This window comes from Gymnogyps californianus, chromosome 11 (genome assembly GCF_018139145.2).
Source record: "Gymnogyps californianus isolate 813 chromosome 11, ASM1813914v2, whole genome shotgun sequence".
NCBI classification, from domain to species: Eukaryota; Metazoa; Chordata; class Aves; order Accipitriformes; family Cathartidae; genus Gymnogyps; species Gymnogyps californianus.
This window is the reverse complement of record NC_059481.1, coordinates 19,672,972-19,687,353: the sequence shown is the minus strand read 5'-3', so window position 1 is coordinate 19,687,353 and position 14,382 is coordinate 19,672,972.

The following is a 14,382-nucleotide window of genomic DNA, read 5'->3' as shown; positions in this document are numbered from 1 at the left end:
GGGAGACTGTGCACAGCCGTTATTACGTAGTATCATGTATAACCCTAACGTTATGCCCAAAAGATGTGAGGCCTGAGAAGAACAGCTTGTCATCTGAAGCCAGTGTGAGCACATGAGGCTGGGATGTAACTGAAGGAAGCAGAAAAGTGTAGCATTAATTTTATTTTTCATGGTGGTAATGGTTATTTTAATCTTTCAAAGTGAGGAAGAACTAAACTTACTCATAGACATATGATATATGGATCTGACCTGGTAGAGTACTGTAGCCTGATCAGGTTTCTGGCATATACAAGAAACTCTGGTACGAGATTGAAGAAAGTCATGAACAAGTTGCCTCCTGGGAGAGCTGAGGAGGGCCAGGATGAAAGTGAAAAGAGGGGAAGTGGAGAGAAAAAGAAAAAAAGAAGTTGTGAAAGGTGCTGAATGTGAAAACAATAAGCTTTGATGTGATGAACATTGGCTGGGAAGCAGAACGATCTGAGGATGGCAGAGAAGATAGGTGACTCTGGATAAATGGACTGGAGGGGATGAGGGCAGAAGCCTGGAGGGGAGAAAGCTTCAGTGAGATGAGGCGTGAGATGACTAAGCCTTGGCTGAAAGGCTTCAGCATTATAAATCGGGCAGGCAGATTTAATGGCAGCTTTGACGTCTGGAGAAGAGGGAGGAAGAGCTAAAAATGCCCCTAAGAATATGAGTCTGTGAGAAGGACATCGCCACTGGCAATGTGGAAAGGAAGGAGAAAACGCATTAACTGCCCCCAAAGGCTAACAGTTCAGAGGCTGAAATTCTGAGCGCACACAAGTAGGTGGGGGGAGCAAGCACCGACCGCCCCATTAAGCCCCTCTGGATCTCGTGTGGCGCATGGGTGCTGCATAGCTTTTCCTTCAGTGGAAGGAAGGGGTCACACTTCTGTCAGTTCATTGTGCCAGCCGTAGAGCTTGCTAGAGAGGTGGGAAGCAGGTATTTTAAGGCTAAAGTGAATTGCTTGTCCCAGAGCAAAAGAGGATGTCAGGGAAATAATGTGGCTCTCCATGATACCAATTTACTGTGCAGTACCCCTGAAGTATTGTATCTCATCCGTTGCCCTTATCTCATCCAAGGCTCTGCCCTGGAGCTCTTTCTAGCCCGGCTAGCTAAGGACTGGTCCGTGTAGAAGCAGGCTGCTGCCTTTCAGGGCTGGATGTGGCTGCAGTGTTCATGGGGAGGCTGTGCCAAGGCACCGCCTTTCCTCGATTGTGTATGATACTGCGGTCCCTTGAGTGCCTCCTCTCCTTTCTCTTCACCCCTCCTAGTTAAATCTGGTCCTAGTTGTAGAGCTCTAAATCTGCGCTGTGATTTGGTACTTTGAGAAAGATCCTCATCCCCGCGCTGCATCGCATTGTGCAGTGTGGGCCCCGGGAGCGTCCACGTGGGAAGGACATTCTCTGGAGAGGCCTTGGGAGCTCTCTGCTCCCCTTCTGGCACCACCCAGAGTTTCTGTCTTCTGGGTACACCACAAAATCCATCTTTTGCCTTTTTTTTTAAAGGGTTTTGTGGCTCTTTTTAGGCCACATGCAATGCATAGTATAGGATGGCAGCTGTGAGGAGGAGACTAAGGTTGACCTAAGAACCTTAAACTTTGTGTGCCTTTTTGGTATGCATTTCCCAGGCTGTGACTGTAATGAAGCTGCAGATCCCTTTTCCCTGCTCCTTCTCCAGATCTGGTGTCTTTGCTCTGGTTCACATGGGCCAGAAGCTGCTCCTCTCCTTCTTCCAAAATGTGCCACAGCATCTGCATCTGGTCCTGCCCAACCTGATACACCTCTGCAGGGCACTAATTTTCAGTGCGGCCATTGTCAGTTTGGGTCTTTTAAGCTCAAAAGTTTGATGCCCACAATTCGTGAGTGTTTCGAAAATCTTGGCCAGATGGCTTTCTAAATGCAAGGAAATAAAATGATAAATGTCAATATGGCTAAGGCGAAAATGTGACTGTTCAGGGATATTAAAAGGATGGCATTTCACAGGGAGTCTCTCACACTCCTTTTCTCTTTTCTAAGAATGCCCAATTTTTTCAACAAGCCACTTTCAAATATGCAGACATTGAAAGATCCTGGGTTAAATTTATCCCTTCCACAACTCCACGGACTTCAATAGAGTTGCACCAACACTTGTCCCATCTTTTGTAGCTGATTAATTTATGTTCGTTTTACTTCTCCGGTGCCAATGAAAGAATTTAATAGACCCTTATTGTTCCCTGCGGATACTCCCCCTCTGTGCGGAGAGCCATCCAGCTCTTCTGTGGGTTGGCATTGTTGTTCTTTCTCTTTTTGATTTCCTTCATGTAACAGAAAGAGATTACACTAGGGGAGCTAACTGTGTACTTGGCTCTCCAGGGAATTCAATACACGCCTGCAATTAACCTGCATTTAACTGGCCATTGGATGTTGCTATTCCTCTACAATAAACACAGATGGTAGGCAGTTTTGACTGAGTATTTGTATACTGCAGGTTGGCACAGCTCAAGTCAAAATAAATACAATTTCCAGACGGCACGGATCCTTGCCTCTCCTTTCTGCTTTTTTGACAGAGGAGGGGAAAGTCTGAATAGTATCCAAAAAAGCTTTTTGCTTGGCCCCCAAAATAAATATTTCGCCTAAAAGCTGAAGTTGATTTCAGATCTCAGCCCCATCAGTCTGTCAGGGAGACAGTAAAAGGAGAGAAAAATTTTAATCAGGATTTAGCAGGGAAAGTAATTCAGTGGGAGGGAAAGTACGTTTTGAATTGCACTTAATATCACAAGCTCTCATCTTGCTAGCGCTTGGAATGTTGCACAGCTTTACTCCTCTCATGAGCGGCTTGAGTTTTGTGGATTAAAATAAGATTTTGGAGGTTTGTGGGCGAAAATACATCTTTATGTGTTTCTCAGTCTAGAAAGCGAAGAGAGTATGTTCCAACTGGAATAGCTTTTTCTTTACTTGTTTGGGAAGGGAAGGCTGTGGCTTGGAATGAGCACCTCATTAGCTATTAATTATTTTCCTCATTCACAAAAACAAGAGGTTTCCTCCATTGCCAAAAATGGGTTGTCTGTGGGAAAATCTCAGCTCCGGGAAGATTTTAAAAAATAAAAAAAATAATAAAAAAAAGCACGGTTGTTAAGTTTAAAGAAATTGAGCTAAGCATATAAAAAATCTGCCACCAGGGTCAAACTTGATGCCATGTGTATTTTTTTTTTCATTAAAGGAGTGCAGATTTTGAGCCCGAGCTATTATTTCAGGTGACTTGAGGCCCTCCGGGGGCAGCAGTGAAATGGAAAAGAGCACGGCAGCCTGCTCTTGGAACTGATGCTCACTGAATCTGAAAGGTCATGTCATGTTTTCTGGCAATTGACTCAATGGGTTTGGATTCTACAACATAAGGTCGGGCCGTTTTCACTCAGCACATGTTTACTGGGGAATGTGCCTTCCAGTTGTTTTCACATTGACCTTATTACCCTGCCACACTGATGAGCCTGGCACAAAAACTACTTTTTGTATTGCTGTGTGCACCACACTCCCTCTCCCTCTCCCGCCCCCCCCCAACGTTGTTACTTTGGGCTGCAGATGGAGGATTCGGTGTACGCATTTCCCCCGCTCCTAACCCCCTGCTTTCCGTGCCTCTGTCACAACACAGATGCACAGAAGCCCATTGACTGCACACATTGGAAGGACAAGAGGGTGAAATGGGACTGACTGATGTTTGGTTCCCAGGTTTTGTGATCGATAGGAAAGCTGGGGAGGAGAGGAGGCGCAGGCACAGGCTGTAAACTCGAGCAGGAGGGTTTACAGCCTCTGATGTAATAGCCCTTCTCAGTGCTTCTGCAGTAGATGTGGCCACGAGTTGGATAGACACTGGGAGGGCAGGGCTCACAGCCCGGGGCTGGGATGTGCTCCGCACTGGGCAATGTTAAAAGGGATGGAGGCAGCAATTCCCTCTCCTCATGGTAAATCTGCTCCTTCAGTGCAAAATATACTGGCCGAGCTTTACAGGGATAAATAAAATACTGCTGCTATTTCTGCAAGCGCATTGGCAGCTCTCTCCTTGCAGCCACAGAAGTTCTTGTGCTGAGAACACAATATGTGTCTCTGCTACCTTTTCAGGCTTAAAAAAGTGTTTTGGGCTTCTGTCAATTTTAGCAGTTATAAATTAAAGACGAGGAGTTTATTATTACTTGGAACGCTCCCATGTTTTAAGCAGTTTGAGACAAAAAGGAGCTAAGACGTTTGCAAAAAGTCATTGATAAAGACAAGGAAATAAACCCATGAGTGCTTTCGTCTATGAATGCATTGCTTAACCTTGTCCTGCCACCCGTTTGTCAACCTTGGCTGCCCCAATAAGAAAAAAATGTTGCACTGCTTCGTCATTGTTTGAATATCGCTCTTTCAATAAGGTCAGAGCAGACTTGCAGCAAATCCACTAGTCAGAGAGCGAGGCACACTGTGATGTTACACGGGAGTGTCAGGACCTCGGGAGATGAGAGTTTTGGTTCTGGCGTGGACTTCGCTGTCCGAGCATTGCACTGGCAGGTTCTTTTTGGAGACAACTTCACAGTCTGCTGAACAGAAACACTGTGTAAGACCTAGGGATCAGTTATTACCTTGGGCATGTTTCTGTCAATAAAATGAGAACCTGCCTCGGAGGCTTCAAGGAGCGCTTGTTATATTCACCAGGATGAGGGCAGTGTCAGTGGTCTTTGCCCCTGACCAGTTCGATTTAAAAAAAGAAAGTGTCATAGTCAGTCATTATTTCCCATCAGGATAGCTTTTGTCTGTGAGTTGCACTTTAGGAGGAAACTTGCTGGAGAACTGTGAAGGAGGCTGTCTCAATGCTATGGGGAATGTGCCATGACTGGATTCCTAACGCAGCTATCTCCTGTACCACATGCTTGATGCTGGTGGTCTGAATATCTTCTCAGGATATGAAGCACCATGCAGAAATACCCAGCATAGCTCTGGAACAGGAACATACAGCCATATCAGCCTGTTGCTGTGTCCAAGACCCATACGCAGGCTAAAGGGGTGATAATTGCTGAGGAGGAGGAGGGTTAACACATTAACATAGCTCAGGAGGTGCTGATCATGCTGTGTAGACACACCAGCCTGTTTGGCACTGGCTTCATTACCACATAACCAGTGGGCAGTGTAGAAAAGCCTGTCGTGGCAGATTTTTCCCAAAGTCTCACCCAGAACGTGGCTGCTCATGCAATTTTTAGAACCTTAATTTTTGCAAGACATGCAAGCTCATCTGATTTTGCAAGTCCATCTTGGGTAAACCCCTGCCTGACTTAAACTCTCAAGTGAAGCTTTCTTGAACAAAATCCTGGCTTTTGTATTCACAAAGTGAACGCTGTGTACTAAAAAGCATGGACTGTGCAAGCATAGCAGCTCTAGAAAATACTTCTAAAATTGTATTTATTAAAGTCTGGAAATTAGTATTCATCTTACCTAGAGGACCAAGGCAAGGCTTGAGAAACATATGTCCATTTTAACCTGAAATAGAAAGTTGGTGATACGTTGGTTCTGTGTGAAATTCCCTAGTTTTACAATCATATCAATTAGATTATTTGCTTTGATTCTTATAGTTTGAATCTGTTTTCCCAACAATTTTGTAGTGCTGCATACATATTCACTTTGACTGGAAGCCTTTTCAATGGATCAGACTGCTGATTTCACAAGAGCCTGAAGGGTAAAACCCCTTGGAAGAGTATTCAAAACTCAAGTAATTTGTCTTGGAAGGAAAAATCCAGTTTAAACTGTGCGATACCCTTTCTTAACTAAGATTGCAAATGCCCTATGGCTGGCTGTTCTGTTCTCACTTTAGGTGACAGCTATGGATTAAGAGCCCGAGGCTTTGGCTAACATCTATAGGCAAGGCAATGCATCCCCAGGGTCTAATTCAAGGAAAGTTGTGCAGGTGTCATAATTAGCAGTTTCCTGTTAAAGCTCCACAAATAAGCTGTAATCCTCAAGGCACTAGTCTCCAAAACCCCTTGCAGATTTGTTTTCAGACCAAATAATATTCATCTGTAATGGTTTTTTTTTAATTGCCCAAGCTGCACATTTAACTACCCTGGACCCACTGGCTTAGATTTTGCCGAAAATCAGATGTGAACAGGGATTAATGGTTCCAGTTGCTCGCACTACCTAGCCACCACGCCGAGTGCAACTTGCCCTTAAATGAGGCTGAGGTGCACAATAGTTGAGTCAGAGCTGAATGGAGGACTTCGGTTTCCTATGTTATCCCTCCTTGCCCTTCAAGGCCAATAAACATGTCATAAAGGGAGGAAAAAATGTGAAAAGTTAGGAAGCAAAACACAGCCCTTAATGGTCTCTACATGTGCTGCAGCCACCTTCAAGTGAAAGTTGAGGTACCAGATTTTTTAGCACTTGGACAAAGAATGCCTCCCCCTCCCAGATGCAATGGCACACGGACTTCCAACACAAGTGTTCTTGGACTAAATAATGTTGGCAGTGTGCGTGCGCGCGCGTGTATACATCTGCAGCGAGGGAAAGAGAGGAAGGAGTGTGTTAATTGCAGTGTGAGTACATGTCAGGCAGACACAGGAAAGTTTCTCAGATCCCGTGATCAGCAGGGCATCTGAGGACTTTAATGTTTTTCACAGTACAATAAAACTACCAGTGCCAGCTGGAGTCTTCAGCCAAACTGTATGCCTTAGAGCTTATATGTTTCACATCACTGAAGGCTACATAATACTTTCAGCTGGCATTGCATTCCATTTGATATGTCTGGGGATGGAGATAGTTAGTTAAATAATCACATCGGCTGATGTGTTAGCTCAAATCATGGTTTGTTCCCCCTCTCTCCAAACACATTTTGGGAGTATTAGTTTGGGAAGAGGGGCACAAAAGCTTTTCATCTCTGTTTTCTTGATCTGTTTCCTTCTTTGTTTAGCCTCTAAGTGTTGACAGGTTGTGATGATGTTACTTCTCTTGGCGTGAATTTTTGTGAGACGAAAAGAAGGATCTGGTCAGGTTTTTCAAACAGATCAGAGATAAGTCAGAGAGAAATGAAAGCTTCAAGGCTTGTTTCTTCCAAAGGGGAGAATTTAGCCTCGGTACTGGATAGTGTGGATTGGGGGGGTTGAATAGGAAACCATTTAAAATAAACTCAGTATGTGCTATCTCTTCAAGTTGCAAGTAAAAAACCCAGAAGTTATATACATGCAAAACACATGGGAACAGAATCATAATTTTACTATTTAAATGTAAATAAAATATACTTTGGCCAGTCAGGAAAAATCCTTGGTCTTCAAAAGTCCCTTTAAACCATGAAAGCAGCACTTGGGGTACTGAGGTGCTTATGGAAATACCTGCCTGGTGTTGTGACTCTGTGCCAGGTTTGACAATGGTCATGCCATTGTCTAGTTGATCATAAGCTAAGCAGAAATGGAGAGAGAGCTGCTGCGGGGATGTATGGCTAATAATTACAAATAGTTCTGTAGCGTTTTCTTTACTAGAGCCTTTGTTGAAGTTTAAGATGTGTTTTTCAGTGATTCAAATATGCAAAATTGAAATTTTGGAGCCAGTTAGATATATGGGTCTGTGGCTTTCAGTGTATGGATCTAGAGGTTATGGATAGCATGGGAAAGGGAAAAATAACACAGACAAAATTTTGGTCAGTTCATTTTGGAAGGGAAGTCTGTACTATCAACCAGATTTTAGTGATATATCTGCATTAGGGTTTGTTTGGAAGGGTGATCTTGCACAGCAAAGATTTCTAGATCTGACAGAGGCTCTGAAGGGACTTTTGAATCAGCTTTGCTAGCACATGGAGCATCAATGATGCAGCTGGTAGAGAAGTCCAAGGCTCAAAGAGGGTCATAGAAGCAAGGTTCAAGAAGACCTGGATACCACAAGAAGGCCTAGCTGCATGCATCTGTGTGCCTTCATGAAAGACAGTGAGGCACCTGACATTCCAAAACAGGGGTTTTCACTAAATGCAAAGAACAACCATCACACAAACAGATTTTTTAACAGAGAAAAAAAAATCTTGGGTGTTTTGAAGAACCAACCCCACCAGAACCTTAAAAGCAAGAGCAAATTGGAGCTTATTTAGTGAGCTGTAAGAAGAGCAAAGAGGAATGCTGTTGGGATGTAATGAATCCCACTCTGAGTTTCCAGATGCAGAACTGTTTTGCTTCCCAGTTCTTGTAGAGTTTACTGTGTTTGTCTGCATATGTTCCTAAAGACCTGATACCTTTCACTCCAGGTGATCTCAACCAGTATTCTCTACCATAAAAAAAAAGTTGACGGTCCTTAATCTTGTAACCTTACATGTCACATACAGCAAAAAAACCTGGGCAGATGGACAGGAACAGATTCCAGCTCAGCTGGGCACCTGCAGGGCAAATGTAACACCTTGTCTTCATTTCCTCTTTACACACTTTGGGAAGCAGCAGTATGAATGCTTGGGTGGTGGGGAAGTTTTTCATATGGATGTAAAAGAATGAGGATGAAGGACAAGTTAGGATTTAAATACCTAGTTTCGTTCTTGTAATGTGTGTTACAAATGTGTAGGCAAGAGATCAGGTTCCCTTTTGTTGCTGCAATGCTAAAATTGCGGAGTTTTGTCTGGTTTAATTCCAGGACCAGAAACCACAAGGAGGGCAGACTGTTAGGGTTTGCTCTGTATGTGGTAATGCAGGAAGGATAAGACGTGTGAAATGGAATGGTCCCTCCACTCTTCTGCTTATCTGGAGATGGAAGGGGATTTCCCGTAATGGATTTCATCCTCCTACACGGAGCCTTTGCTTTCAGAAGTACTGAACTACTTTATCTTCTGCATCAGTAGGATTGTCTAGCTGTGTCTTTTCTTTAGTCTAAAGTTTTCCCATGAGGATTTTCTAGGAACCTTGACAACCTATACAGATGATGTAAAAGAAGCTATCTACCTTAGTGCATTCTTGAGCTTGCTTTCTATTTATTTCTTTCATGTCTTCAGCCTTAAGTGTTGCTAAAACATAAGTTCTAAGTGTGCACTTTTCCCTGACACAGAGAATTTTCTTGCAAACTTTTGGCAAGGTGATAAAACCTGTTTTTCTTTGTCCTCACTTTGTCGTACAGTGCTGTGTGAGTGCAGGTAACTGATGATAATCCATTGCAATCTCTAAACCTATGTTATGCAAACAATTCTACACCTTCCTGTTTCTTTGCTGTGCAGGAAATCACTCTTATAAACAAACACGAATTGCTACTATAATATTGTGAAACATTGAGACTATTTACACTGCCTGTAAATGATTAGGTTAGAAGGCCAGTTCCTCTTTGCTTCCTACATAATCAATGGAGAAAGTTGAACTCCCTCTTAATAACGGGTTTTGAGTCACACTTCGGAGAAGCCTATCTCTTTCCACTGTTATGTAATGAATAATCTGTCTGAAGAGACTGAAACATTCATCTAATTATGAAGAGGATCCTGTGAAGAGAATTAGGGGTTTCAGTGAAGAAAGAGCATCGGGCTTTGTTTGAAGTTGTTAAGCTCTCACAGTGGCACGGCACAGCAGTGTGCTTCTCACTATCTGCATTGCTGAGTACATTGTGTCAAATAATGAAGCCACCTTTGCACATGCAATCACAAGCTCTGTTGAGTTGTAATGTATGACACGATATTTAAGAAAAGCATTAAGCGTTATGCATGAAAGACAGGATCCTTCTTATTTTCTGGCGGCCCTTCAAATCTTGACCTCGTTCCAGGAAGAAAGCAACCTGTGAAAACATCAGCTCCTGTCAGCAATTGCAACTCTGAGAGAGCAGCACATGCTCCATATGCTGGAGGAGTTGTGAAAATCCATAGAGCATCATGTGCTTCTGCTTAAAAAGCAGCTGTCCTTACACCTCCACTCTGATAGCAATGTAACTATTTACTTAATATTCTCTAGCTCCTTGATGCGGGCACTGTGAATGCCACAGGTGAAAGCTGGGTGGAAGCTTTGGAGTGTTGTAACTTCCTCACTACAGATTTTCAGCAGGAGTACGTACCATCAAAGACCTTCTCGTTCAAGGTTAGTGTTTAAGTGATCAATTCCCTCATTCATCTTACACCTGAAAGTCACTGATACTGAAGGACAGAAGTGGGAGATGAGTTGACAGGGTGGTGCTACATCACAGAGGTGCGAACAGAGGACCTGAGATTGTCTCAGTTCACCCTTGATATCCGTCTGGAATTGGGAATATCTTCTCCTTCAGACTTCAGCAGCTTGTCACATTAGGCTATATTATGTCAAGTTATGTGACTCTGGAACCCTATCAGATGCCCTTTATATTTTTGCACTGCCTGATTTAAAGGGGGTCAATCAATGAAATCAATGGCAATGAATATGGGGCAGAAAAAAAGAAATGCTTTCTCACGCAGCACAGGAACTTGCTGTCATAGGAGGTTACAGAAGCAAATGCTGTGGATGAATATCAAGACCTGAACCATTTAATGAGTTTGCTGATCTTTGGAAAAAGTTATGCATACAAGAGTATCTCTATCTCTTCTGTTCTGCCGTTGCTTCTTGGTCCTGCCTCCTTTCTTAACACATTTTCTGTATTGTGTAGCACGACATATGTTAGGAGTAATTAATTTTGTTCTGAAACTTGAGGCATGGATTGCTCTGAGAGGCAGGTCAACAGGCTTCATGCCCCCCAGAGCACAAAGCAGGGGGAATGTGATGTGCTGGTCCAAAACCTACTGGTGTTTCTTTAATGAAAGAACATTTTTTTCCCCTCCATGATCTATACTAAATATCCCCTCTCTGTCCCTGCATTACCGAGAAATTCTGTGCAGCAAAAGGTACCTTTCGATAATCAGTGCACGATGTTCCTATTGCAGCTACTAGAAGTAAGTGAACAATAAGCCATTTTCCCTGAGCCCCATAATGAATATGGCTTTGTAAATTCCTAAATACTTGAAAATATATGCTGTGTTGAGGAACTGTTGACAACTTTGAGTTATTCAGTACCTCTCTGCATCTAGTTCAGCTTTTGCAAAGTTCATGAAGCTATTGTGATAGACTGGAAGTTATCCTGCCATGACCTAGACGCTGTTCTGCTCCAGGCTCAGTATGCTCCTTGTTATTAATCTTATCATAGAAAGCCTTGAATAACCTGACGCGAGTCTCTCAGTGATGAACAGTACTAGGTTATGCACCATTTTGATCATGAACTCTTGTACATGAAAATACCCTGGGAGTGTCTGCTTTGAGTGCGCGTATGTGCAGAATTACAAGACCTATAGTTTCTGCCTTCTGGATCTACAGGGATAAATCTCAAGTTTAGCAAAGAATTCTACCTATTTGTTATATTAACTGAATTATCTTCTAGCTAGTAAACAAGGGCTTTTATTAGAAACAGGCAATAATTTATGAGACAGTAGAATTCCTTCTCCCTAATATTTGTGTGTTGCTACATAAACATGCTAGCCCTATGCACTTCTCCTGTCTTATGGCATTTCTGTAGGACTTGTTTCTAACTACCCTTCAATGAGCTCTTCATTTCAGAGAAGAATTAACTCGTCTCCCAGGTCATTTTTGTTTTGTTTAAGCCTCCTTCTCATGCATGAATACTAGTAATCTACTCAAAGTCGCTGCAATCCATTTTGAAGTCCTGAATTATTATATCAGTATGTGACCTCTTCGTGCATTACAAGCATTGAGGCTGCTATAAGAGTCAAAAGTGAGAAGAAGAGGGATCTTTATCTGATCCCTCTCCTTGATAACCACAGGCTCTGGCATTTTGGGCAGTCAGGAGACAGAGGTACCACTTAAAAGTGAGAACAAGGAAAGCTCTTTGGAATCAGATGATATGCTACATACTGGGAAAAATGCACTGGCAACAGTAGATCTGAAGAGTCACGGAAAGAGGTGGATAAATTCAGAATCTCTGGACTTGAATCTCTCTTCCCAATCCTGGCCCAGCCTCCCTTTGAAGTCATGTAAATTCTTTGTGTTCATAATGCCTTTGGCGGAGTTCCACACGTCTGTTTTCTGTTATGTGAAGAACAACCTCCTTTTGCTTGTTTGAACATAGCTTTCACAGGCTTTATCTAATGGCCTCTCATTCTTATATTGGAAGAGACGGTGAACAGTCCATTTCTGTCCAACCCCTCCAGACCACTCATGATTTTATAGACTCCTAAAATAATTTCTACGTCATCTCTTTTCGAAGTTGAAGTCCTAAAGAGTCTGTGAGCCTTCCTCATACAAAAGTTTTCCATACTGTCTCCCTGAATCTTTTCCAATTCTAATAGACCCCTTTCTGACATGAATTGTCCTCATCGGGGAATAGTGGGATTAGAATCTGAATCTTCTTGTTGTGGGTTTTAATTCTAAGGATGTATGATTGTCCCCTCTAATATCTGCATTTCAGCATTTGTCTTCTCAAGCGTGTACTATGTTGGTGATGTGAGGGTAAGCTGCTCCTTTCCCTCATTAGGTTATTCTTCATCAGTGTTTTAAGAAACAGGAAATCCAAAGTAAGATGAAGGCAAAAGCTTCAATTACATCATGACCACAAATCCCTGAAAATGAGCTGGGGCTGATGATGTTTTTTTAAAGTGGGATGTACTAATGACCTTAGCAGGTTTCATCTCCAAGCCAGTTTTACAAGCAATCTTTTCTGAATTGTTTCAGCAGGACCTGCTAACCAAGCAAACATCTGCAGTGTAGATATGCGATACACTAGGTAAACTCAGTTTGTTTTCTGAAGTCTAGTTTCAACCATCTGCAACCATTTATCTTGGTTCCATCACTTTGCATGAAAAACATTGTAAAAATGCAAAAGGCTGCAACTGGCACAATGTTATTTTTTTGCTGCCAGTACATCCCCAGAATGTGGACTCAATGCCCTGGGGTTTTTTTTTCCTTATGGGAGACTTCATTCCATAGCAACCAAAACACAACTGGATCCCAAACAACATCCTAAATATTAAAAGACTCTGGCTTGTCTGCTACTAATGGAATCCCCAGCTCCTATGCTACTTGTTAAAACCTTTAAGCTAATAAGGCACTCATCCAAACTCTGACCTTGGGCTGTCAAATACAAAAAATCATCCAAACCCGATCAAACTCAGTTTAAAAATTGAATTTTGGAACAATTAAAAAGATAAATAAATAGCTGAAGCTTGAAAATAAAGACATAGCCTAAGGTAATGCTCACTATTTAAAACTGATTTGAAACCCTCAAAGTTTTCATGGCAAAGACAGTTTTTTAGCTTTACTACTAGCATTGGAAGTTAGTCTTACTGTTACTTGGCTAAATAAGAAGACTTGCATACTGGCATGTCTTGAATAATTTTAAGAAGCAACTCTGAATTAAGGACCAACAAAACATAGAGTTGTTTCCATTAATAACCTTCACTGATTAAATGTGAGAGATAAGGAATAAAGGCATTCAGAAATGGAGGTCATTGTAAATGGGCCATTCAGACTACCTTTTCTCTACTTCTGAATCTTCTTTGGGAGTATGAAATGTTATTACAGTTTTCAGATTTACAGACAAAACATGAACAAACAATGAGCAAAAACGCTGGCTGCAATTCTAATCAGCCACATGCCACTGGGCTTACAAAAGGAATCTCTGAGTCTTTTCTCACAGCTGACTTTTTTTCCAGTCCCAGTTGTGTTTGGGAACAATCCACAAATTGGTGATTGAGGCTGCTCTGTGAGCCACCTAATCTTGACTCTTCTGAATTCTTTTCAGTGCTAGCTGGATAATGCTTGCATTGAGTTATAGCAGCCACTTGTAAACCCTTTTCCACTTCACCGGGCATGGAGGTGTTTCAGTTTCCTCAAACAATATTCAATCTCGGCGTAAGAGTGGAAAATGCATCGGCTGTCTTATTTGTTCTAAATGCTCTAAACATTGTGCTAAAATGATTTCCTATCCTTAGAAGCTCTGTGAAGCGTAAGTCCCCAAAACACTGTATTCAACTGTCCTTTTCAGTCTGTGCCTGCCCACAAGAGTGCCTGGTTCTTCAGAGCCCACTACTCTCAATTATCTCACCAGACTAGCTCTAAGTTGCCTAGTTGTTCCCTCTGTGTTGGCTTGTATTTGCCTGTATCTTTTGAAGTACCCTCACCTTGCATCGTAGCCTCGTGTTTCCACTGCACCACTTCACTGACTTGCCCAGCAATCCTTGCTGGGACATCTGTACCGTATATTCATTTCTGACCCCAAAAGCGTGGGGAAGATTAGGCTGCTCCATGAAAATACTGGTGCAAACCTATTTCTGTAGAAATAATAACAGTAATAACGGAATGTGTACTCTGCAGAGGCGTTGCCAAATGTAATGTTGTGACTGGCTATTTATCAGAGATAGAGACCATTTATTTGTGATGTTATCCACACCATCTTTTTTTCCAGAAAA